General features: G+C 40.5%; 1 protein-coding gene and 1 pseudogene across 1 annotated transcript in view; one reads left to right on the top strand and one right to left on the bottom strand.

The window, feature by feature from the left end:
• The window catches only part of Pbdc1 (polysaccharide biosynthesis domain containing 1), a 346,698-nt gene that overhangs the window by 246,417 nt on the left and 75,675 nt on the right, over positions 1-24,606 (bottom strand). The window lies entirely within an intron of this gene.
• On the top strand, positions 1,931-2,374 carry LOC110599402 (nuclear cap-binding protein subunit 2 pseudogene; annotated as a pseudogene).

Here is a 24,606-nt window from a genome sequence, read left to right as displayed (position 1 = left end):
TATACAATGGTAAAAACTAAAATTCTTTCCTCTAAGATAAGGAAGAAGGAAAGTATGTCCACTCTACTTCTATTCAATGTAGTACTGAAATAGACAAAAAAACTTCTAAAAATAGTAAATAAAATTATCTCTTTCTTCAGATGATATGATCTAATATATAGAAAACCCTAAGGACTGAACCAAAAATCTATAGGAACTAATAAAAGTTTCATACTACAAAATCAGCATATAAAAGTCAGTTTTTTGGGGGGTGGTACCAGGAATTAAACTCAGGGGCACTCAACCACTGAACCACGTCCCCAGTCCTACTTTGTATTTTATTTAGAGACAGGGTCTCACTGTGTTGCTTAGCTCCTCCCCATTGCTGAGGCTGATTTTGAACTTGTGATCCTCCTGCCTCAGCCTTCTGTGACACTGGAATTATAGGCATGGGTCACCACACCCAACAAAAGTCAGTTTCATATCCATATGCTGACAAGGAATAATATGAAAAGGAAATAAAGAAAGCGATTCAATTTAATAACATCAAAAGGATAAAATCCTTAGGAATATTTTGACCAAGAGGGTGACAGTTCTGTGCACTGAGAACTGCAAAGACATTGATAAAAAACTAAAGTACAAATAAATACAAGGAAAGACATCCTTCTATTTATTTATATTGGACTGGAAGATTTAATATTGTTAAAATGTCTATACTACCAAAACCAATCTACATATTCAATGCAATTTCCATCAAAATCCTAATGTTTTACAGAAAAATTAAACTTTCCAATTCACATGACCATAAAAGACATTGAATAGTCAAAAGATTCTTGAGAAAGAAAAATAAAGCCAGATTTATCATCCTTTTTTATTTCAAAATATATTACAAACCTATAATAATCAAAACAGTATGGTATTGTCATAAAGACAATAAGGCCAATGGAACATGGTAGAGAGCTTAGAAATATATTCACCCACATGCAGTCAATGGATCTTCAACCAGGGTGCCAAGAATACTCAATGTGGAAAAGATAGTTTCTTTAAGAAATAACATTGGGAAAACTAGATATCCATATTCAAAAAATGAAATTAGGCCCTTATCTTACATCAAACACAACAATCAACTCAAAATGAATTAAAGATTTAAATGTAAGACCTGAACTGTAAAATATCTAGAAGACTAGGGAAAATGCTTTATGATGTTGGTATTTAGCAATGATTTGTTGGATTATGACACATATGCACAAGCAACAAAAAATTAAAATAGAAAACAAGATGACATATAACTGAAAACCTTTTCTTTCACAGAGAAGAAAACATTCAACAAAGAGACAACATTCAAAATGGAAGAAAAGTTTTGCTAAAAATGTATCTGCTAAGATGTTAATATATCAAATATATAAGGAACTGACACAAGAGAAAAACTCAAATAATGAAATTAAAAATAGACAAAGAATTCAACCAACATTTCTGCAAAGAAGACATGCAAAGTGCCAACAATTACATGTAAAATGTGCTCAGTATCCTTGGGAAAATTCAAATCAAAACCTCATTGAGATATCACTTTATACCTGTTAGGATGGCTATTATTAAAAAACAAGTTAACAAGTGTTGGCAAAGATGTGGAGAAGTTGGAACCCTTCTACACTGTTGGTGGAATTTACATGGTGTAACTGCTATGGAAAACAATATGGAGATTCCTCAAAAAAAATCTAAGAACTACCATATGATCTGTCAATCCCACTTATGGGTATGCATTCAAAAGAATTGAAACCAGGACCCTGAAAAGGTATTTATACTTTTATGGTCTTTGCAAAATTATTCACAATATCCAAGATTTGGCTATAACAAAAATACCTATCAGCAGATAAATAGATAAAGAAAATATTGCCAAGCAATACTATTCAGTCTTACAAAATAAGGAATTCATGGTCCACCTCTCTGCACTATGTTGGGTGGCCTTCTGAAGGTGCTGTGCAGACTCCTATCTTGAGCTGAACCAGGACCAGGACCAGCACTTCTGGGGTGACAATGAAGGACAAGAACAATTACTAAATAAAAGCTAAACATTGAAAAATTTTCTTTTTACATAATTAAAGAACAAATTTATGAACACTTCAGCAAAAGGGGTGATATAAAGAAAATCATGATACTCAGGATAAAATGAAAAAAAAAAAACCAGCATGAGGATTCTATTTTGTGCAATACTATTCAAGCACAGATGCAGAAATGACATGCAATATGTAAATGGATGACTAAATCATTCACAATGACTAGGATACAGGCTTTAAGAAAATAAGGCAGTATAGACATAAGCATCTTGGGGGCCAAAGAAGATGAGTATTAAAAGGACTATGATGCTGACAGAGGAGGCTATGGAAAACTGGCATAAAACAAGTGAGTAGTCAGAGCCCTGTTGTGAAAACTCACTCCTTATGTCTGTTGAATTTGTTGAAGAACATTAACCAAAGTCTGCAAACCAAGCCATTTTTACCAAGCTTTGTTCAATGTCTCTTCTGAGCTGGAAGCCACTTTATGGTTTTCTTCTGGAAATTACTAAAGGACAGAATCCAAGAATGCCTTTAATTCTATTCTTAGAATCTTTGCCATGTGTCAGTTTACCAAAATGATAGCCAGGTCAAAAATTGTATTCCTCCACAACAACTTGATGTATAGTGTTGACTGAGCTGTTAGCCACAAATACCATCCTTCTTTCAGGAAGATTGGAAAGAATGTGAAAATTTGTTTTACCATGTTTGATTCTAAGTGGGTTAATGATCTACATTGGGACCTGGAATGATTTTTTTTGTTTGTATGAGACAAGGTTTAATAAGTTGAATTTTGCTATGTTATATAGATTAGCTTTAAATTAGGAACAGGTGTTCAACAACTGAGTTTGTTTTCTATGTTGAATTCTAATCTCTAAAGGCAAACTTAAAGATCAAGGGACCTTCCTAAATAGTTTGTACAAGAGATTAAGACAGTTCCAGGGCACACTACTTGCTTCCATGTTTTACATATTATGAATTGGGTGCAGGACTTGAGTATTTCCTAAACAAATTTTTGAAAGATATAAATGTTTTACCTAAAGATTAAAAAAGCAAGAGTTTGTGATATGGAGAACATCAAATACTCTAATAGATAAGGGAAGACACAATCAGTAGGAAATGGGGTGAAATAAAGGGAACATGAGTTATAATATTCCCTTCACATGTTGAAGGTTGCTGTTTGGTCAATCAGATTTTTTTTTCTTTTTCAGAGTAAACTTGGGAACAGAAAGGATTTTTTAAAAAGAGCTTGAAGATTTTTTTAAAAAGAGCTTGAAGTGAGACTGCTTAGCAAAAACAAACATAAAAGCTTCCTGCAGGAAATGTCTATTTCAGTCAATTCTCGCATTTAAGTTTTTTCAAGTTATGTTTATTGAGGTTCCAGCCTTAATAGAGGGGAGTGTAGGGAAGTTATTTGCATTTGTAAAGCAAGAGATGATTTTTTAAACTTTATATGTTATCTGTTGCCCATTTAAAGCTACTAGTCTAATATAATTTTCACTGATATGAATAAATGTGATTGTCCATCTAGAAACAAAGTATCTTCTGGCTTCTAGCACCTCATTGTGAACATATTTCATGTTGCAGTGAGTTTTCCCATTAAATTCCAAACTGGTTATTTGGATTTTTAAAAGAGATATAACTAGTTTTCAGTGCCTAAGAAGAAAGTATTTGCAAATATTTGATTTAATAAAGATACCATGTTAATATTTAAATTTCTTTTTCACTGTGTTTTGAACTGATATATTTTATATTCTTTTGCAGTAAAATATAACTCAGATCTACTGGCCTTAAAACCAAGGACAGTGATTCTAATTTGAATTCGGTCTTTTGTAACAGGTTTCAATAAAGTTGGACCAACATATAAAAATAAATAAATAAATAAGGAAATTCTGCCACATGTGACAGCATAGAAAAACCTGGAGAATGGAAACATGGAAAATCCTGGAAGAGTGTTATTCTATCCCTCTCAAATAATATATAAGGATATATCTTAAGTTCCACATACACATGAATTTATACGCACATGCATACATGCGTGCGCGCACGCACACACACACACACACACACACACACACACACATACACACACACACACACACACACACGGAGCTAGATCCAAATCATAATAGCTTTTTTCTTAAGGTTGCTGCTTTTCTTTTTGTTTCCTTGTGTTTTATTCCTTTTTTAAACTTATTTTTATGCACTGATTTAATCCACAATATCCAGTATTTGTGAAATGAAAATGCAAACAAAAATTTTAAATGAATTAGCTTACTGTATTGAATAAATATAACAAATGTCATAATATTCAAAATATTTGCATTGTAGTCTGATTTCTTAGAAGACTGTCCCATGGTATTATTATGATTAAAATTGCCTTGTGCAAATATTACATTTTGAGTATAATGAAACATCAAGTGTTTATGTCCAGTAGCCAGTTGGATATATGAGTCTAGTTTCTCTGAGTCCTCTAGAGGATGCCCATCAAATGCCTCTGCCATATCCTGGACCATATGAACATGATGAAAGTATTTTCTGATATTTTCTTGATGATTGAGAGGAGTTTGAAATTGGTCAAGTTCATGAATCCTGTAAACTTTGGCTACTTATGGTTTTCTTCATATTTTGTTATAAACATTGCCCTATTCCTTATTCCTTCTTTATGATTAAGAAACTAATCTCTCTGTGTTACTGTTTAGGGATCTTGGGTTCATTGTCTCTGCTCAGCAAAGAATTGAAGAATAGGACACAAAGAATAGCAAGCTAAAGGATTTATTGCAAGAGCAAAAGAAAGTAACAGACTTCTCTTAAGTGAAGGGGCCCAGAAGTTGAGAGTTCCATAAGGAAGTACTGACTTGTTCTTTGGATATTCCTCCTGTTCCTTTTTTTAATCTTCTCCCCTTTCCATTCTCCTAATATTGGTACTTCTGATGTCCATGCATCTATCTTAGTCTTTTTATTGGATCTCGTACTTGTGTACATAAGCACAGAAATGTCTGCCTGATTGGATTCCTTGCTCGTGTTCATGAGCACTTTTTCAACTGGCAAGTTTTCCTTACTGGAGGACCCTCTTTGTGCTCATACTGTCTGGGCCTGCCCGTGACTTCCTCATTTGCCATCTTGCCCTGACTACCTATGTATTTCTAAATCTCCCTCAATCCCCCCTCAGAGGACACCCTGACTACTGTAGGGAGTTGGGATGATGACCGCTCTGGCTACTTCAAGCTGAAAAGGGGCGTAGTGAAGCTTGAGTCTGAGTGTCCTCCCGAGGAGAGTTTAAGGCGAAGAGGTGTCGTCAGGAAAGTCCAAAGGCCCTCAGTAAAAACTGGCAGGTACATTTATGCAGGTTTCCATCTGTACAACCATCTGCATCTTAATGGCTTTCAGCCTGGAATGGATAAGGCAAGTTAATGTACTGAGAATACAAGGTGCAAAGATTAGATTTTTAATGAAAATTAATGGGGGGCCCAATTAAGGGAAAAACCAAGTAAATGAAGGGATAGCTGTCCTGACTGTGGCTCAAATTGTATTTGGGTCAATTTCCTGGTTATATCTATGAAGCCATGTTGCCTGTTTTTAAATTTTTATATTGATTTTTACTGTTTCTGTATTAATGATGTTTCTGTAACAGATTTTGTTGATTACCATACAGACTCCTCCTTCACTGGCCAATAAGTAGTCCAAAGCCAGATGATTGTCAGGATCACATTAGCAAGAGAGTCTAAGGATCCTTGTAATCCTTAAAGAGCCTAGCCTGTACTTTCTACAAGTATTTCCAGGGTATTCGTGGGATTTTTGAGAGTGACTTCATGGTAACTAAATCCAGCCCATGGCACCACAAGGTCCATAGCTGCTCATTAATCCTAGTGCTTTCCTGGATCTTGACTGTGTGATATTATGTATGTTAATTCCTATCCCCTGCTGTTCAAGCATACCAAGGGCACAAGGGCCCATAAATTGGACATTATCAATACAAGGATAGGTGATAGCTTGGTTTGTAAGCTGGGGAACAGGATTACCCTCAAAGGGTAACAGGTAGGTGTTAGGGCCATATATAAATGTGTACCCTGGATGGGCACATGCCTTGTGGATGGCTGAGTGATTTAACCAGAAGGATTTTGAGGACCCACAGAGAAGAATCTATACATGAGCTAGACAGAGCTCCAGGAGGCACAGGCAGGGTTAATGACATCATGGTATATGGCTTTAGGTGTATGGCTGAAAGCCACCTGCCAAGTGACAGAGATCTGTCCCTAATATATAGAACAGTCATCTACACAGGGTTGCCAGTTTCTGTTTAGGTAGGTGTAGCATTGGGGTACCAATGGGTACCAATGGGTCAAGTTAGGAGAGTAGTTATCATATAAAGGGGAATAATTTGGGAAATATTGGCTTTGAGCACTGTATTGAGTAGAACCTAGTTCCCAGCAGGGACAACATGACCTGTTGGATTGATAGTATAGAGCATAAAGTACTTCCATCTTATTAGAGTGGTAAAAGCAAGGTGTAAGCTCAGCACACAGAAAAGAGTATACTATCTGGAAATATATTTATAAAGGTTTCATCTTGGTTCATTCTGAAGTAAGGGTAAGGGTTAAACTCCTAACACACACAGGCACACGACTCTAATAGATGTGTGAAGTGAGTGGCAAATCCAACAATTGGAAAGTCCATTTCCAATACTGATAGTCTGTAAAAAATTAACTAATGAATTATCTCCCCAAAGACCCAATGTAAAACCTGTACCTTGGCTGGTAAAGGAGATGGGGATTGTTATAACAACCAAGGGTTATAAGAGTAATAAGGGCTTAGCCATGTTTAAGAGAGCATAGGCAAAAGCTTCAATATGCAAAGCAAGATTATTATACCAAAATAAGTTAACGCCAAAGATAGCCTACATGTAGTGTTACAATCTTCTGGAGCCATTACTGCTAGTCCTATAGTGAGTATCACAGCCAGCGGTATTGCAACAAAGAGACAAATAACAATTATATCACTTAGCTCATTAACACAGGAAATTGAGATCTTCGTTGTCTCACAGGTGTAGTGGTCTGTAGGAATCTCCATTGTGGTGGACTCAAGAGGGGGTCTCCATTCTTTAAGATAGTTATGATGTATCTAGGAGTCTTGTCCTGCCATATAAGCTGCTAAAGGGGTGGACATGATTATAGGGTAAAATCCCTCCCAGTTTAGAGTATGTCACCACTTGTTTAAATCTGTAGTTTTTATTAGAACAAGATTTCATAAGAGGGGGGCCCTTGATGACCTCTCTCAGGAAGTTCTTGTCGAATTTTTGTAAGAATCTGTAGAAACTTGACCAACTGAGTTGCATGAGATACTAATTGTGAGGTCTCAGAATCCAAAAGTAAATTACTGGACAAAAATGGCCTTCCATATAGGGACTCAAATGGATTTAGACCCTGTCAGCCAGGGGTATTTTTAGCCCTCTTAGAGCCAATGGCAACAACTTAATTCATGGGATCTGGGTTTCCCAGAGGAGTTTGATTAAGACATTTATTAGTCTTTTTTTACTTTGTCTAAAGACTGAGATCTCCATGAGCAATGAAGGTAAGATTTTATTCCTAATGCTTGAGAGAATTTTTGCATTATTTTTGTCTTTAAAGGTGGGTCCATTATCACTCTGAAGACTCTGAGGGAGACAGAATTAAGGAATAACTTTTGAAATAAGACCTTTACAACTTATAAAACCTTTTCAGATTTACAAGGAAAGGCTTTTACCCATCCAGTGAATGTATCTACCAGAACCACTAAATATTTTAATTTGTTCCCCCAGGCATACGGTTAAAATCTAACTGTCAATCTGATGGGTCAATCAGACCCATCATCTCCAGGAGGGCAGAAATATTTATTGGAAGAATCAACCCACTGACAGATTTCACAACTTTGAATGATCTGTTGGACTGTGACTTTTAAGCCCTTTCCTGAAAACATTTTTTGGGGGTATCAAAATAAGAGTATTATCTCTTCCCAAATGGTAGAGGTCATAGAAAGACTTTAAAATCTTTGATTGAGATGTTTGAGGAAGTAATGGGATTCTCTCAGGAGAAACCCACTATGCTCTATGATCTAACTGGTATTCTTGAGTTACAGCCTGTTGAGCCTCCTCTGTCAATTATTGAGGGTATTCAGGGGGCAAAAAGGAGTTTTCCTATAGGAACAGGGCAAATGTGGAACTCTGTAAAGTGGCGGCTTTGGCTGCTATATTCACAACCCTATTTCCTTTAACTATTGTGTCTTCCTCTTTTTGATGACCAGGGACATAAATAACTGCCACCTGAGGGGGCAGGAAAATTGCCTCTATGAGACAAAGAATCTCCTTGACACCAACATGAGTGCCAGCAGTAGTGAATAATCCTTTCTTTTTCCAGATAGCTGCATGGGTGTGAAGTATAAGAAAAACACATTTGGAATCAGTATGTATATTGACCCTTTTATCCTTGGAATGTTCCAGCGCTTGGGTGAGAGCAACTAGTTCCACCAGTTTGGCACTGGACTTGGTGGGAAGTGGCCCTGATTTAAGTACCCCCAAATCTGTTACCACCACATATCTGGATCTCCAATTCCATTATCTACCAATGAACTTCATGTAGATAGTGTAAGGTCAGGGTTATCAATAGGATGATCAGATATATCCAGTCTTCTGGCATAATTTTTCATTAAAACTTCTTCACAAGAATGGAAAGGGTTTTTTCTCTATCTCAGGTAAGAAAGATTGAGGTTTTGATAAGTTTTCAGGTAATTTTGGATTCTTCTAACAAAAAGGGCCAAATATTTAAGTATATGGCTATCTGTTGGCTATCTGTTATCCTAAGACTACCTTTAGAATTTAGAATTCCTCCTATATCATGGGAGGTAAATATTGTCAGGGGCCTTCCCAGAATAAGTTTATGTACCTTAGGGATTAAGAGTCCCACTGTAGCCACAGCTCTAAGACTTCCAGGCCACCCCTGGCCACCTTGTCCAATTCTTTATTTAGATAACTCACTGGATGGGGAGGGGCCCCAAATGACTGATTAATCACTTCCAGTGCCACTCCATTTTTTTTTTTTCTGTAACATATACTTGAAATGTTGTTTGAGTGGGTAAAGTCAAGGTAGGTGCCTGGGTAGGAGCTGTTTTTAATGTATTGAAGGCCCTTTTAAAAAAATCTCTGGAGTTGAGTTAATGATGGCATGTGAGTTTCCCTGTGCCTTTTTGAGGCACTGATAAAGGGGTCTTGCTTTCTGCACATATTCCAAATTTTATAATATTAGTTGTTCTCAGAAAGGCCATGAGTTGTTTTACTCTCTGAGTAAGGGGATATTACAGTATGGTTTGAATTCTTTCTGGGCCAAGCTTTCAATTGTCACTTTCCAGTATAACGCCTAAGTATGTAACCCAGGCAGGCACAATTGAGCGTTTTCTGAGGAAATTGGCCAGGAAATTGAGAAGAGAGCTTGTCCCTTCAGAAGTCACTTTCTAAAGGTCCACATAAGAGAAGGTCATCTACATATTACAGTAACACTGTTTCAGGTTATAAAAAATCCATGAGGTCCTGTGCCAATACTTGTCCCAGACAGATGGGGGCTTCCTCTGAATTCTTGGGGAAGAACTTTCCAAATAAACTGTACCGCTTTATGTGTAGGATCCTCAAAGGGGAATAGAGACTGACTCTTTGAATGTAGAAAAATTCAGAAAAATGCATCTTTTAAGTCTAGGATAGTATAATATGTAGTTCCCTTGGGAATCTGGTTAAGGAGAGTGTATGGATTTGGAACCAGTGGGTATAGAAGGACCACTGTCTCCTTGATTAAATGAAGATGCTTAAATGTTCTCTATTTATTGGGACTCTTTGTGAGACTCCAATATAAGAGTATTATAAGGACTTTTCTACCAAAAGTCCTTGTCATTTGAAATTCAACATAATAGGTATAAGTCCCTCCTTAACCTCAGAATGTAAGGAGTACTGTCTTTGGTAAGGAAATAGGAAGGATTCTTTAAATGAATTTTGACAAGGGTTTTAGTCTTTCTATTGAGTTGATATCTGACCAAATTGTGGGGTCCATTTTGTCTTTATTAAAGGTAGATAATTATATGCCCCAGATGGTAACAACAACTTGACCCTTAATTGAGATTAATAGGTCTCTTTCTAATATTAGGGTTGGGGTCTCTGACATGATGAAAAAGGAGTGTCAGAAGTGGAAAACACCCCATTTATAAGCAAGAGAACTAGTAAAATATCTCTCAAGGGCCTAGCCCTATATGCCCCAAATGGTTACTTGTCTTGGGACTGAGGTCCTGGAGAGAAGGACAGGACTGAGAATCGGGGGTTCCCATATCAGGAAGGAAGTTTATATGGTGCCTGTCTACAAAAAGTTTATCTGAGGCTCCTGAAACTGGACTTCAGTCATAGGAGCCATAAAGAAAGCCCCTGGGACCTGTCATTGGGAACTGGTATGTGACAACCTTGATCCCCTCAGGTTCCAAGGACATCTCACCTTTCAATGGTTCCTTGACACAGAGGACAAGATCCAGGAGGCAATCCAATAGGTGGTTGACTCCTCTGGGGACAATCTTTTTTAAAACAGCCTTCTTTCCTACATGAGAAGCAGGAGGTGGAGGAGTACTGCTGGGACCTGCTTGCATGGTTGCCATCAATTCTCCATGTTATTTGTCCTTTCTTTTTCATTTTCTAGGTCCTGATTATAGAAGACTGCTGTAGCAGCCTGGACCAACTGGTCCAATGTTGTTCCCTGTTCCATAGCCAGTTTTTGGAGCTTTATCTGTATGTCTGGAGGGAATTGGGTCATGAATTTATCTTTAAGAATGATTTCCTTTGTCTATAGCCCTGGCTCAATATTAGTATGTTTGGTAATGACCCCCCAGAGCCTCTGCATTTTTGGTTATCAGTGGCTCCTTTTTACCCTGAATCACAGTGACCATCTGGGCATAAATGAAGGGTTTGACCTGGCCCTTCTTAATCTTTCCATCACACATTATTAGAAGTGATGTCTGTCCCAATCATCCCTATCTGTGTCCATATTCCAATGCAGTTCTGTAAATGGGATGACTTGGTCACTGGTGGGAATATCCCAACTTCTTCCTGTCACTGTCACCTTTCCTCCCTGAGAATATAGTAATCATTTCCACTATTAATAGCCTTTGGTAGAACCCTTTGTCTTTCCAGGGTAGTCAGGGTTTGGCCCAAAAGCAACATCTTTCCATGTTAAGTCATAAAGATTTGATAGCTGTTAGAAGGTCTGAATATATTGTTCCAGGTTTTTGATGTAGCCACCTAGGTCCTCTCTTATACTTTTTAGTTCAGTAAGTGAGAAAGGAATGTGTACCATCTCAGGTAAAAATTTTCTTCTTGGCATTCGCCTAAGGGGAAATTCTTGGATAAGAAGCATTTTGGCATTTCCTGACCATGAGAAAGTTTGCCCCTGAATAAAGAGGGCATGGTTTTAAGCATACTTCCTCTGTCTTTGGTCCCCTTAGACTAGAATAAAGCTGGGGAGGGCTTGGGAACAGGAACCTCCTCTGTAAGTGGAGCAGGTGGGATTTCCTTTTAATCTGATGGAGGCTTATTATCCTCAAGCAAGGGATTTTCCTTTTCTGGGGTTTTTATTTCCAATTTAGAGCAGCATAAGCCTGCCAAGGTCTGAGTGTTAAGTTTATAATCCTTTGCTAGTTCAGAGTGATCCTTTAGACAAAAGAACAATTGTGCATAAGGAACATCACTCCATTTACCCTCCTGTTTACAGAATAGGTCTAACTGTTGAATGATAATATAGTTTAGAGTCCCCTCTGGTGGCCATTGTTCTCCATCTCCCAATGGGTACTAAGACCAAGCCTCAGTGCAAAAGAAAATCAAGGATTTTCATTTTAATTGGGGATTCACCTTAACTCAGTTTTTGAGCAGACAGGAGAGAGGTGAGCCTTGTGGGATTTTGAGAGAATTGGATCCCATCTGGAAACAAAAAGAAAGACGAGGTCTTGATGGGGGTTGCCTAATCCCCATCTCACTCTTTTATAAATCCAGAATGGTGGCTCCAGCCTGCAGTCCAGTAGACTGTCTTGGCCCAAGTCTATCATGACCTGATAGGGACTAGCCAAGCTTATTCATGGCCAGTGGTCTAGGTCCCCGATATTTCTTTTTGTAACCAAGGTATCTTTGGTGTCTCCATTCCTTGAATACGTGTATCTCCCAAAGTACTGCTAGTACAAAAGGATTGATGGCTGCCAGGAGGGAGAGGATTTGTAGGGAGGGCACCCTTCTAGTGAATTCTTTTGTCACCGTTTCATCTAAGGAGTCACTTGCCAGCCTAGTGTAAAGAAATTCCACCCAGGAATATGGCATTGAAACCCACCTAGTCTTTGATTTCCAAAGTGCTGCGCAAACAAAATGAAGAAGATGGCTAGCCACTATCATAGTTGCCTCTTCCTTTCCCCCTCCCCAATCTCTTTTTATTTCCCTCATGCTTTTTTGAGATAGGGGGATATGATCACTTAAATGTCTCAGAAAGGAAGGAAGTTCTTCCAGATTGGGAGTGGTCTTCTCTTCTTGCCATGGATAGTCCCCCTGGCAGAAGGGACAAGGAACCAGTGGAGGACATAAACGACCTATTAGCAGCCTTACATCTGAAGATAGAGTTCTCTCCCACAAAGAGGAGAAGAATCTGTACCAGTGTTGTCTAGGACAGTGGGGTCTATTGCTCATTTTGTACCCACTCAGAAAAGCAAAATGAATCAGTCTTGGAATTCAGCCTTGATAACTGTGGCAGGGGACTTTCCCAGCCTTAGAGAATCAAAGAAGTGCCGGACGATCAACTCTCACTTTGCAGGTCTCATCAGCCATTTAACGTGACTGCTACTGACCTTTGAGTCGGTGGTCCTGATCCCGGATGAGCCCCCACGTTTGTTACCGTCTAGGGGTCTTGGGTTCGTTGTCTTCGCTCAGCAAAGAATTGAAGAACAGGACACAAAGAATAGCAAGCTAAAAGATTTATTGCAAGAGCAAAAGAAACAAAGTAACAGACTTCCCTGAAGAGAAGGGGCCCAGGAAGCAGGAGTCTGATAGGAAAGGACTGACTTGTTCTTTTGATGGGCTTTGGGTTTTCCTCCCTTTTTATCTCCTCCCTTCTCCACACTCCCCTCATTATTGCTCATTGGTACCCCTCCTGTCCACACATTTATCTTAATCTTTTTATTGAATGCTCACTTGTGTGCATGAGCATGGCAGTGTCTGCCTGATCAGGTCCCCCACTCAGGTCCATGAGCACTTTTATAAACTGGGAAGTTTCTATTATTGGTGGACTCTCTTTGTGCTCATACTGTCTGGGCCTGCTATTGACTTCCTCATTCTCCATCTTGCCCTGACTGCCTATGCAGTTCTAAATCTTCCTCCTCTATGGCCTGGCAAAGAGCCTTTGGAGTATTCTTAGTCCTCCTTCATTACACATTCAACTTTACCCTGAGTATCTGAATAACCTGGGTGGTATACAAAGGACTTTTAAAAACATATCTTGGTACAGAATATGCTAAGAAATGATATTGCAAAATTTTGTTGACAATTCACCAACTCTAGTTCATTTTTAATTCAGTGATATTATTTGGTATGAATTAACAAAAAACAAATCACTAGGAATGGAAATATTATAAAGAGTGAGTTCATGAGTCTGAGTAAGTGCTTTTGAAGGTCAGTTTATCCAATGACACACAAATACTGTCATTTATAAAAAAAACTGGTATCACTATTTGGGTATAGGATATCAGAATATATTTTTCTTTGTACACACAAAGGTTTCTTATCTTTTTTTCTTTTTATAGTTTACAAGGAGATGACACATACTAACTCTGGTGTATCCATACAATGCAGTACTTCTCATCAACAAAAGGAAAAATATACCCATATATATGACACTATGAATCTCAAAACCTTTTTGCTCAGTTAAACAAGAACACAGAGGACTATATGACATCATTTATATGAAGTCCTAGAAATATCACAAGAAATCTATACAAAAAAAAAGGAAACCAGTATTTGCCTGTGAAGGAAGAGAGTGGTCACTGACTGGGAAGAGACCTGAGGAATGGTTCTGGGGAAATTATAAAGTTCTCTAGATATATAGAGTTTTGTGTTACGTGTATATGTATTTGTCAAAACTAAATAACTGGGGCTGGGGTTGTGGCTCAGTGGTAGAGCACTTGCCTCACATGTGTGAGGTACTGGGTTCAATTCTCAGCACTGAGTATAAATAAATTAATAAAATAAAGGTCCATAAAAACCATTAAAAACCTAAATAACTGGTATAGTTCTGATTTTCAAGTTTCTTTATGTAAATTTTAACTCAAAAGAAAAAAGGAACAATAGCCAAATATTAAACTCTAAATATTCACATGATATATTATCTAGGGTTGGAAAGTAATGTTGTCTACAGCTAACCTTAAACCACATCAAAAAATGACATGAATTGTTGGACGCATAATGGACAAAGATGTGTAAATATATATGTATATATACACACATATGTGTCATATGTCTAGATGTATGTGCAAAAATAAAAAATTACTAATATCATAGTATCAAAGTAATGGTTACATGGATGTTCAATATACAACTTCAGTGAATCATTTTGGGTGTTTGATATATTTCATACTAAAATCCTAGGAAAACTTGCTTCATACTGATCAAAGTTTGTATGCCACTTTATTTGTGCTCAGTATAACTTGCACATCTCCACATATCACTTTATATGCAACTGAACCACATAGTTGCATTTAGAGGTGCTAGATCCTTTGTTGTTGTTGTTTTCCTTTTTAGATGGCACTGGGAATTGAACCACCAGCCATGGACATGCTATGCAAGCATTCAACCACTGAGCTATATCCTCAAGCCCAAATCTTTCTTCCTTAAAGCATGTTTTAGCAATTTTGAAGTCATCACTGTGCTAAAGATTATTATAATGAAAATGTTGTTCCCATGAAAGAATGTTGATTTAGGAACAATTCTATGAGATAAGAATGTCAGGGTCAGAAGATACATGAAATTGTAGGTGATGTCACATGTTATCTAGGACAACTGTACAATGAACCATAACATTTTTCATGTCAATGCAAAGAAATAAAATAAAAAATCATTTATATGGGTTTCTGTTGGTGGTAACTACTGATTTATTAAATATTTTGATCTTATTTTAAACGTAGATTGTTATAAATAAACGTTGGCATAGGAAATATTGGGAAATACAAGTCATCATGAGGAGAAGATAAACAATATCTTCCATCACTATTAATAATTTTTAAGGTATAACTCCTCACTTCTCACTATGCTTGAATATAGAAATGAATATTAAAGGAACAAACATAATATCTGCCTTAGACACAAAACTGGGGGAAGAAAACACATCATTCCTGATGAGGCACATGTTATGGCAGAATGGGAAATTATGTCAAAATATGTTCACACACAGAGACTATAACAATCAATAAGGATAATACTTCAGGAGATAATGCAAAGAATATTTGAGAAGATCCTGCAAAGAAATGGATCTGTATGTGTAATTTATTTAATAAAAACAAAGTAGAATGGACATACTTAAGAATGAAAATAGTGATCAAATGGAAATCTATTTCACAGCACAGGGAAAATACACCACCAACAAAATAAAATGTTGCCCTTGCAACAGGCATGCACTGGGCTCTAAGCCAATACCTTCAGGAGAGTTGTCTGAAAAAAGGCTGAGGTGGACTGCAGGCAGGGTGGGTAAACCCCAAACAGAGTAGAGAATGGACTTTGAATTGCAATGCAGTTTATAAAACAGGATCTCTGGACCTGTACTCTCCATGACTTCTGAAATCCTCACAGCACTTTACTGATCAAAAAGAGGCCCACAGTGTTCTCCGGCTTCAGAGTCACCAGTAGGGATAGAATCTAGAAGTTGGCATTGGGCTTTAAATTTCAGAGCATTGTACTTGTCAGGAAATGGAGGCAGCCAATATCCTAGGATGGAAAACCCAAAGAACACGACTGATACAACAGTAAAGGTCTAAAGGGGTATGTCTGGATGCTTCTAAAACACTCGCAGGTCAGTGGTTGTAGAGGGACTCAACTCAAGGTTTCAGACGTCAAAACAGAATTTGGAGGCAAATGGGAATTTACCACAAAGTAGTCTGAGATCTGAAATTTGAAGCCAGAAATTGAGTGTCAAAATGTCTTCGATAAGGGGCTTGTGCTTAGCCCTGGTGGTGTCATGTGCCCGCACATCCATCTCTTTTTGATAAGCACACATGCATACAGGAAGCTACTGACAGAAAATCATGGGGAAGGAGTTGCAATCTTTGGTGGAAAGAAAAAGAGAACCAACATCTTGAGGTGATCTTTTAGGAGAATAGTGGCTATTCCCAGAGCCCCTGATCACATTCCACAGAGACTCAAGGGGAAACTCAAAATTCCCTAAAGAATTGGTGAAAAGCAAACACATTCTGTGATCCAAGCTTGACAGTTGTTTAGTGGGAGACGTAAGCAGTAGGGCTCTGGAGTTCATTCTATTGTGCTATAGATATCCAAACTCAATTAGCTGAAATGCAAAGCCACAGGGAATATCTTTATGTAGATATGGGGTTTCCAGAACCACCATTCAGTCTTCAGGACCCACAAATGATTGTGGAGGGTGGAGGAAGGGATGAAGATGGAATGCTTTTGGTCCCTCCTGGGTATGCTGCTGCTTCTATTTTACTCTCAGAGCTCAGCGTGACTATCAGTATTATACCTGGTGAGACTACTGGAAGGACAAGGCCACAGGGAGGTTCAGGCCCCCATTCATCCCCAGTATCTTGTGCAATAACTGCCATGTCCAAAATGCTTCATGAACTGTGTGTTGAGTACACAAAGCAATGAATGAATGAGAAGGACCTTTGTGGTGTTAGATGGTAGACACCCTGTCCTGGAGTTGGATGCAGGAAACAGTTTATCAGGATTTATGGACAAGATGGGCCACTGGTTCAAGTTCACAAGGTGCTTCAAGGTCATGGAGGATCTGGACTCTCTGGGACTCAAGAGTGCACAGCATTTCCTGAATTATATTGGAGAGGGGCTCATCTGGGATTTGAATGAGACCCCTAGGTCCATCCTTGAAATTCCAAGGTGCTTGATGAGGCAGTGAGAATGCACCAGAGGTCTAGGACTCTGGAAATACTAGTGGGCTTTATGATTTTTGATTGTGACTCTGGCCAGTGGGAGGGAAGCATCCCTGCCTGTTTCTTGCATATCAAAGCAGGTTTCTGGTCAGGCTTTGGGAAAGAACACGACCAGACACCTGAGGTCCTTTACCCATTGTAATAATGGTGACTTTGCAACCTGACTTCAGGATCCAAAAGTTATTAGGGTCAGAGAGTTAAGTCAATGAGTTCCTACCACTGGGGTTTCAATTCAAATTGCTAATTTCTAATTTGCCAAAATGATGCTTTTCCTCCCTCACTGATTATTTTTCAAAGAGGCACAACCAGGATTTGGTTGTTTGCTTGTTTTTAATACAACAATGGAAAAGAAATGAAGAGAATAAAGACAGTGCTGTGCAAAAGCTTTGTTCAAGAACTGAGTATGTAGGAAAAATGCAACCCTACAAATTCAATGCATGAGGGTGAAAATTCTTAGCAGATAAATTGCTTGGAAGGAATTTGAGGGATTTATCAAAAAAGATATCAGATTCCCTCCTGCCCACAACCCCAAACTGATCCCTTCAGGGTTTCAGCCATTGCAAACTGGTCTCCATCTCTGACATTACCTCTGCTACACATAGAGCTCCTCCAGAGAAAAGGGAGGGGTGTGCACAGTGATGGAGTGGCCAGCAGCAATTGCAGCCTGTTACTTTTAACCTCCACACTGCTGCAGGTGAGTCATGCAATGACCTCCCTGACCAGAGCTGGCGCTTGGAGTCTTCTTCAACACAGCTACTTCCCAAATTCTGAAGCTCTCTCTTGCTTGGGTAGATTTTGACAGTTACCTATGAGAAGTCCCAGGTGGTTTCTGCTCTGGAAGCCAAAACACTGGCTTACTCACCCTCAGTTGGCTACACAGAAACTGCAATTTTGTCTGATCCATTTTTGCAGAGGTGCAATTCCCATCCTCCAGGCCTGCCAGGGTGTTTCCCATCAACCAATGTTTCACTGGCTCTGAGAATGTTAGACCTGCATGATACTTGGAACCTCATATAGCTTGCTCCTGTCTCCCCACCACCTGAGCCTCTCATTTTGCAAGTCAGGGAACCAAAGCTTCAGGAACTGAGGTGAAATGCCAGAGGTCAAAGGTTATGGTGGTTTAACACTCCAAACCAAGACCCCTATCCCTATCCAATCGCTATTTCCATGCTACAGCTTATGATTCTAACAGTCTACATCTCTTGGTAGATGTTGCAACATTATATGGAGAATAGGAAGAGTGACCAGGTCCCATGTCTCGAAAACAATAGGGAAAACGGAGCTAAGAATAATCAGCACCATTAGTGCAACTGGATGCAGAGACTTTTCTGTAAAAATACTTTTGTGCAGCTTCAACTCTGGTCTGATCAGATCCTTCTTTGCTTTCATTCATAGTGGAAAACTCACAATATTGGGGGTGACTTCTCTTAAAGATAAATTTCATTTGTTACATAAATATTTTGAAAATGAATGCCTTTGTTGGTGAACACAGGCAGGCAGTCCTCACCACTCCCTAATATCTTACTTACATCAGGGCAACACACACTGTGGACTGGAAGACTGTCCTGGATGGATGAACTGTGCATGTGCTTGTGCTTCTATATCTGTACATGAAGGTCTTCATGTGTCTGCATAAACCCTGCCACCTAACAACATACTAGTCCCATCATCCAAATGCAGGGTCACTGGAACCAAATATGCTTCCACAAGTGTAGGGGTGGTCCTGGGGAAAAAACTCTCCGATGCACATGAAACTGTATAATCTCTTATGTGAAGAGTAGAGGGAGAAACCATGTCTTTACATGTATGTATATAAGTGTGGAACTTACTGATGGGATTGCAGAGTAGATGAGAATGTGTGACTCGACTAAAATTGTTCATACAAGTGACTTTTCTGGGTGGGATTGCTATGATTCATATACAAGGTGTCCTCCAAAAGCTCCTGTGTTATCACAGGAACATTCAGCAGTGAAATGATTGGAATGTGGGAACTCTAGCCTAATCAGTCCATCCTAGCTATAGTGCCTGACTAGGTGGTCACTATAGGCAGCGGGGACATAACTGGAGGAAGTGGAAGACAGGCTGTGCCCTGGAAGGGTTCATCTTCCCTGAGGACCCTTTCCCTCCCCTCTCTCTGCTTACCGGCTGCCGTGGCTTGAGCACTTTTCCTCCACCGTGCCCTTCTGCCATGATGTGCTGCCTCATCTTAGGCCCAGAATCAAAATAAACTTTCCCTCATCTGTCGTTCTTGTCAGATATTCTGGTACCAATGACATAGCTGACTAAAATAAGCACCTTCCTGTACATGGCTGTACACTCTCTAGAATCCAGTCCTTTGGCTGGGGGGTCCCAATTAGTCTGACCTTTTCTCACCTCATCAGCCTCCAATGGACTCTGCATGCAAGAAGCCCTGGGCTGCTCATGGGTTGTAGAGAATCACAGGTCTTTAGAGTACCAATGTGTCTTCCCTCTTTACCATACATTTTATTTCCTGGCATTTGAAGAGCGCCAGTGTGGCTGGAGTTTCTGCAGAAATGGTAGGCTAACAGGAGATGCGATAAAGAAGTGAATGGGATTTTATAGTATTGGATGGTCCTAGGGTGTGTGCGGCAGGAAATAAAAGGGGGTTTCTGAGCAGAGAAGTGACAGAATCTGTATGAGGGGCCCAGCATATGGTTTCAGTAAGATACACTTAGGAGGCAACACAATAACAGAGGATCCAGTGAGGAGGCCATTGCCGTCAGAGAGTGACAGATGATGATACAGCGTACCAGAGAGATTCAAGTGGATGAGCACTGTGGGTATTGGAGTTTCTAAGGAAGGCATAACTGAAAGCACTCATGAATGAACAGTGAAGGTGAGAGGAATCCAAAGATGCCCTCAAGGTTTTGGCTTGAGCAAGGAAATGGATGAGAGTTGACATTCCTGGATGGGTGAAGTGATGGGAATAGGTGTGATGGACAGGGGTTCAGGGCCTCAGTTTTTTGAACGATATATTTGAATTGGGCCTGAATATTGGAGGTGCAAGTGGTTAGACTGAGTAGGCAATTGAACATGTGAGCCTGGACTAGAGGGAAAGATTGGGCTTGAAATACTAATGTGTGATTCCTCTGATATAGAGAAGGTCAAAGGCGTAATCTGTGTATAATCTAAGGCAGAGTGTCAGCTCTCCATCACTTTAATGAACACCTGACATAATGAATATAAAAAAAGAAAGGGTTTGTTTTGCCTACAAATCTGGAAAGTTCTATCCATGATCAATTGGCCCCACAGTTTGGGCCTCAGGGAGGCAGCACAACACACACATCAGGAGTGCGTGATGGACCAGAACCACTCACCTCATGGCCCAGAAGCAAAAGAGAGAAGGAGAATGGCATTGGGCTCCCAGATGTCTCTGATGGAATGCTCCAGTGCTCTGAACACTGGTTGCTAGTACACACCTCATCGTATTTATCACTTCCCAATAGCACTGAGCTGGGGACCAATACTTAATCTTATAGACATTTGGGGACAGTAAAGATCCAAATCAGCAAGAATGAGCATAGGTACAGAGAAGATATCAGAGAGTCAACCACAAGAACACGCCAATGAGATAAGAAGGAATGAGCCATGACCCTACAAAGGGGCAGACACTGAGGCAGAGGGAGAGCCACGACACAGAAATGTGCTGTCAACCACAAGAGCAAAGTATTGAGAGAAGGAGGAAGTGATCAATAGTGGCAATTTCCACTCCTCAGTCAAGTCAGACCAGTATTGCCCCCTATTGACCAGAAACGACAACTAGCTTTAGTTACACACAGGTTATGTGCAGACCCCATTTCAGTGCAGTTGTGGGGGGAAAAGTTTAATTGGGGAGAATTAAAGAAAAATACAAATAAAAGTTGTGTAATCCTAGTAGACACAGTGATCTTTGAGGACGATATGCTAGATGGAGGGGGACCTGAAAGAAAGGTAGGGTTTTCATTATTTCCTTTCTTTTTTCCTAAGATGAGACAATTTGCAGAATGTTTCAGTCCAGACCAGAGTCACCTAGTAGAGGAGCATAATTTTGTGATGTGGGAGAGAAAACTGGGAGCATCATAAACTGAGGGTGAGTTGTGAGAGGAATGTTGAGAGTTTACCCATAGCATCCAGATGGTAGGCAGATTATCTACACACAGCTGTAGGTAGGTGGGAAGTTTTGTAAACATTTGGGAACTTTCTTGTCTTTAAATGTGTCATTATCTCAGACTGGGTGTTTGAGTACTAGATGGAGTTTTGCTTAGACAGGATGCTGTAGTCAGCTTTTTTTTTTTTTTTTTTTTTTTTTTTTTTTTTTTTTTTGGTCACACTGACTAAAAGAACAAACAGCCACCTCTTAGAAGAAAAAAAGTTTATTTTGGCTCATGGTTTTGTGATTCTGCACACAATGGGCCAACCCCATAGACTTGGGCCTAGGTGATGCCTACTTCATGGTGAAGGACATTGTGAGGGAAGCAGCCTAGAATATGGCATCCAGGAAGAAGAAGGAGAGCTCTGCAGACCAGGGACAAAAGTTGCATACCAAATGCATGTCCCCAGTGACCCACATCTCCAGCCACACACTACCTGCCCACAGTTACCACCCAGTTAATGCATGCTAGTATTTTCTTCCACTAATTAGGTCAAAGCTTTCACAAACTAATGCTTTCACCTCTGAACATTCTTGCTTTATCCCACACATGAGCCTTTGTGGCACACCTCCTCTCTCAATCACAACAGAGGATAAAATGTGAACTGCAGCGTCCTCACTGGAGAGAGTGACCTCAGTAAATCCACAAGGTTGCAGCAAATCCCCCTGCGTTTTCTCTGACATGGCTTGGTGCAGAAGATACAGTCTTGGGAATGCATATTCCAAGCTTATGTTCGCTTCCATGTATTTGCTTGGTAACAAGGTCTGCTGTGGAGGTGTCTGCTGCCTGGTGAGCCTTCACAGCATGGAGCCCAAGGACACATATCATGGTCCAAATACAGGGCTTACACCACAAAGGAGACAAAACCTACTCTAACTACCTGCCTGATGAGGTTGAGGGTGGGTCTTTGGGAGCAATAAGCACTTCTTCTCCCCAGGGGGGGTAATGTATTTTCGTGTCCATAGCCAGTCCATCTGCAGCATACACCTCAGTAAGCTGAGTTTGGGTGTCCAGTGATTGCCACACTCTCCTACTCTGTCTGGCTTCTGGTTGCTATGGTGATGCGGGCAGGGGCCAGAAGCTCTGCTATCTTAGTGTAAATGAGTGGGAGCCTATGAATATAGAGGGGGGAGTTGAGTAGGAGGGGGAATTTCTTGCTGGTGAAAAGAGCCTTATGCACTTGAGCCTATTAGTGATTAACACCTCCTGAGCCCTGCCTCCAAGTAATCACACCATCATTACCAGAGCAGGCTGGTAGGACTGAAAGGAGCCTCATAGCACATAGCAGAGGGTCTTCCTTACAGTCATTTCCCAGAAGGATGCACTGCATTAGGAAGTGTTTTTCAGTAGTAGTGCTCTCTCTGGTAGGACTGCTGGGCATGACGCTTCAAGAGCACTTACAGTGTGCCAGGCAAATTCATAGGACCTGGAGATGCCCGGGGGGAAGACCGTGCTCACCCTATGGGTTTGAGGCCATGGCCAAACCCAGGTGAACATCCCAATAGTGGACACGCCCCCTCACTCTTGCTCTCTCTTTCTCCACTTTTGCTGAAGCCCACTGTGGGGTGGGGGACAAAGATGAGACTAGGGGAAGTTGGCCGAAGTCCTGAGAAGCTCAGTCACCCCTCTCTCCAGTTAAAAAGCTCTTTGTCTTAATTCCAGTAGTCTTGTTCGGCCACCCCAGTTTCCAGACCCATAATCAGCTCTACATCTCAGTGTCCAGACCCACATTGGCCTAATCTGCCTGGTGGCTGGTTGCTATGGCAATCCTGCCAAGACCTTTCATCAGTAAATGAAATAAAAGGCAGCAGGAAACCTGGAGTGTTGGCCATGTTGGGGAGGGGGGCCTGGAATTTGATTATGCTAATTACACTAATTGAGAGACTTTTGTGATTAAAAGCCCACAAACATAGGCCAGGACTTTAGGGGGCTTGACTGGAACAAGGGGGCTTCAGACAAGTAGGAAATGCTTTCTTCATTAGAGAAAAGGCCACAGAGTACTTTGCAAGATAAGGAAAGGTGCCACCAGATTAGGACTCAAGGGAATTTAGGAATGCATTCTGCCTACAATGTGGAATTTTAATTAAAAATCCAGACCTCAATTTCTGTCTGGAGCATGTTGGCAGGGAGAAATCCTGAATTCCCTCCCTGAGCGCAAAGGGGAGCAGTGCCCCTTGCTGGCCTGAGGGCACGCACCATGCTGTTGACACTCAGCCTGTGCCTCCCTGGACTCCAGGTCGGCATTGGTTTGGGGCACTCAGCAGCTCTGCTGCCCACTTTTCTGCAGCTTGGACCTGCCTTGTTTTCCTCCTTTCAGCCAATATTTGGGACTCTGTAATCAGCTTAGGTGTCTAATGATTCAGCCATGGCTTAATTGGCCCTAGCTGCTGGTTGCTATGGCGATGAAGCCAGCAGCTCTGCTCTCTAAGTTGAAATGAGGGGAGCTGAGTTGGGAGGGGCACAGCAAATGCAGAGGTCCAAGATTGAAGAAGAGAAGACTCTAACTAAGCTAATTGGTAGTCTTTGCTGATTAGAAGCCCATAAACACTGGCCCCAGGGCCAAGGCAGTGGGAGGTGGAGCTTACCTGGGAAAATAAAACATCCTATACAAAGGAAAAGGTTTGTACTAGACACCTTCCCAAGAAGTAATCCAGGGGGAGAGAGAAAGTTCTACTCTTCAGGTTCTCATTATTGGTTTTGAGGACACAAAGTTATGGGGGGTCTGAGGTCAGCCTCCCAGGAGTCCAACACTCCTCAATTTTCAATCCTGACAAGTCACTGAGGCTGACAAGTGGGAGGGGCCTGGAATTAAATCACATGCTGGGTGAGAGCTGTGCAGTCCAGGGCTCCTGATGACCTTGCCTGACCTTCCTCTCTGGCTTAATCTGCCTCCCTTTGAGACCAGGATGGAGCTCCCCATTTCACAAAGACCTGAAGCCAGGAGGACAAGCAGCCTGCCCAGGGACACACAGTCCCCTCTGGGATGACACAGTGGTTCTCCTGGCTTTTCCTATACACCAGGCAAAGGGCATGTGGACCAAGAACGTGGACACAGAGATATTTATCTATGCCAAATTATCCCAAGGTGGTTTTGAAAATATACGTTTAGGGAGAAGTGACTGACAATCTGCCTATGGCTTCTCCTTGAGGAAAGTCCCCATCCCTCCCCCCTCTTGCCCCCTCCTCTTGCTCAGGATAAAGCCTCCCTCTGGAAGTGCTTTCAG

Source organism: Ictidomys tridecemlineatus, chromosome X, assembly GCF_052094955.1.
Source record: "Ictidomys tridecemlineatus isolate mIctTri1 chromosome X, mIctTri1.hap1, whole genome shotgun sequence".
Lineage (NCBI taxonomy): Eukaryota > Metazoa > Chordata > Mammalia > Rodentia > Sciuridae > Ictidomys > Ictidomys tridecemlineatus.
The sequence above is the reverse complement of the archived record's forward strand: the minus strand, read 5'-3'. Positions and strand labels throughout refer to the sequence as shown.